Source organism: Leptonychotes weddellii, chromosome 10 (assembly GCF_054177405.1).
Source record: "Leptonychotes weddellii isolate Sample4059 chromosome 10, ASM5417740v2, whole genome shotgun sequence".
Lineage (NCBI taxonomy): Eukaryota > Metazoa > Chordata > Mammalia > Carnivora > Phocidae > Leptonychotes > Leptonychotes weddellii.
The window spans coordinates 101,278,195-101,281,459 of record NC_138378.1 but is presented as its reverse complement, the minus strand read 5'-3'; positions in this window follow the sequence as shown (position 1 = coordinate 101,281,459).

The window sequence follows — 3,265 nt, the reverse complement described above, 5'->3', positions numbered from 1 at the left end:
ACCCAGGTGCCCCCAAGAGCCACGTATATTTAGAAAGCATCTCCTGGCATGTTACTGAGCCCTGACTATCTGAGCATCTGACCACGGGGCAAATGACTATGCAACTCCAACTGTCCATTATGAATTGGGCAATATCAGATCCACCAGCTCTTAAGTGGGGGCCTAGCAGCAGTCTTTTAAAATGGAAACAGTACATCCAAAATTGAATATGAGCAGGCCCAGAGGACACACGTGAGCTGCATGAACAGATGGCCCAGATCCTCATTTCTCCTACTAATGTTGCACCACGGCCTCTTCCTTCATCCCTGGGAAGTTCCCCTGACCAGATGACAGAGGAGGAAAACCCTGAGTGATTGAAGGTTAATAGGCTTGGTCTGCAGATGCAAGAGGAAAATGGACTGTTACTTCCCTGCAGACCTACTCAGGGTGAGAGTAATCTTCCCAAAGGGCACAGTTGAGGCCCGTGTTCCTGGTCATTTATGTTGTGGGGGAGAAAACTGGCTCAAGAGGAGGATGTACAGGGACAAAGGCTTAGTTGGCTGGTCAGGGGCCTGGAAGGAGCAAGCTTGAAAGACTGGGGTGGACCCCTAAGGTAGTCAGGGCAAATTGTGAGGACCTTTGAATCATACACTAATGATCCCCAAAGAACGTTCAGTGTAGCTGGGCAGAAGAGTTAGAAACAAGGGCGTCAGTGTTGGAGAGACCTGGGCTCCAATCCTCAACTCTACCCCCACTGGCTGTGAGCCCCTGGGCAGGGGTCTTAACCCTCCTGAGTTTCATCATCCCCACCCATCAAAAGGATGTTTTTGTTACAGGATTTCTTTTCCTTCAGTGCCCTCGTTTCTTGGTCACACCGCATCGAAGAATAAAGAGGTAGACCAGACAGAATGGTGGGCAGCAAAGCAAGGTTTATTGAGTGATAGTAAAGCAAGGTTTATTGAGCGATTGTACAAAGATCCCAAAGAGGGAGGGGACCCGAGAGGGTTTCTGATTTGGTGTTTAGATCTAGGGGTTTTTATGGGCTTGTCGGCAGGCTGTTTTAATCTGATTAACCCTCCCTGTGCCTGTCACCCAATTAGGTTTTTGTCATCTACCTATCATGGAGGAAAGTGTGGAAGGCTTCTTCCAGGTGATGTAAAATCCTTTTAAGGGTGGTTTCCTCTTAGGGTGGGGGGCTTATCCCTGCCTGCCTTTCTTTCTTTTCTTTTTTTTTTTTTTTTTTTAAAGATTTTATTTATTTATTTGAGAGAGAGAATGAGATAGAGAGCATGAGAGGGGGGAGGGTCAGAGAGAGAAGCAGACTCCCTGCTGATCAGGGAGCCCGACGTGGGACTCGATCCCCGGACTCCAGGATCATGACCTGAGCTGTAGGCAGTCGCTTAACCAACTGAGCCACCCAGGCGCCCTCTGCCTGCCTTTCTTCCAACTGTCCTTCATCGTTTTAAGAATTAAATGATGTGCATGAAGGGCACACTGAGAATACTCAATAAGGGCGATAATTGTTACTATTTCATTCAATATGCTCAACAATCCTAAGAAATAAGCACCAATAGCCAAGTTTATCAGGTAAGAAACCGGCCCAAGGAATTTAAATGACTAACCAAATTTTCAGTTTACCAAGTGTCAGAAATAGAATTTAAATTAAGATTTCTGGGGGCACCTGGGTGGCTCAGTCAGCTAAGCCTCTACCTTTGGCTCAGGTCATGATCTCAGGGTCCTGGGATGAAGCCCGGCTGAGCAAGGAGCCTGCTTTTCCCTCTGCCTGCCGCTCCCCCTGCTTGTTCCCTCTCTCTCTCTGACAAATAAATAAAATAAAATCTCTTAAAAAAATGAAAAAAAAATGTAAGATTTCTTTGGCTTCCAAGCCCATGGGTGGCTTTAACACTCTGTGCTGGAGGAATTGCACTTAGAAGTGAGATACAAGACAAGAGCTTGCTATTGGATAAATTCTTTCTTTCCTTTATGACAATTCTAAAGCAAAAGATTATTCTCCCTATTTTACAGATGAACACCCCTGTGGTCAGAGAGATTGCATGACCTGACTAAGGCCATGTAACTTGTAAAGGGAAGAAGCCGGTATTTGAGCTTTCTCTGTACTACTTACATGTTCTTTCACTGGGGGCAGGATTGGTGATGAGATTCATTTTAGGAAAACTCTATGGGGAGAAACTAAGAAAACTATAATTCCATCAGGGCTTGGAGTTCAAGAACAGTTTTAGCCTAGTGGACCTCCTTCCTAGTGCAAAGGACCTTCTTTAACAAGAGTAATAAGTTATTAATAGGGCTATAGCCTGAAGTAGAACAGAAGTGTCCTCTATACAATTTGAACTCTCTTCTTCCTTGGTATTTACCTAACTTGTAAAGTTTATGATCAGTGATGCCTAACTGTATTAAAAGTTCATGTGTTTTAAGCAGTGAGTTAAGTGCCCAGTACAAAAATGGTCAGTGTGGAAAGTTCTGGCAGATATACACTACAGGAAATGTTCAGAAGGTCACTGTATGCTGGGGGGAAGTGGGGCTAGCAAATTATAACCAGAGCAGGGGGATTGTGGGAACCCCAAGTTAATAGTTGGATGGTCAGAGGTACTGGAGGCCCCAACTTTTGATTGGTGTCTGAAGTGGGGAGCAGTCTTGTGGGACTGAGCCCTTAACCTTTGGGGTCTGCATTAACCCCAAGGAGTTAGTATTGAATTGAGTTATACTGGAGGACACCCCGTTGGTGTCCACAGAGCATTGGAGAGTTGCTTGGTGTGGAAAACTCACAAATGTGGTGGGTGTCAGAAGTATTTTGGGTAAAAAAGAGTGAATACCCTCAGATTCCACAGTTTCTATCCTTTCTGTTAGGTCCCACCTTCACCCCCAAGAAAGGCCAAAGGCTAGAAGGTGAAATAGTGAGAAAAAAAAAAAAAACCCAGATGATTCATTCAAGTCAGTTAATCCTTATGCAATATCTGCTGTATTCAAATACATAGAATTCTGTTCTTCAGTTCTAGGAGTTACAGAGATGCAAAGATAAACTATTTAAATAGTCCCTGCTATCAAAACCCAGCTCTAGGTTCAGGGTTTTTCCCCTGGTCTCTGACACCAAGAAACTTAAAAACTTGTTGGAATGGAAAAAAAAAAAAATTGAGATCTTTTATTCTAGCAATCTTGTTTTAAAGATAAAAATGAGGCCTGAGATTATAGAGATAATTGGCAGAGCTGGCTTTTGTACTGGTGTTTCCCTCTGCTGTTTATCATCATTTTATGCAGCAATTTTAGCACA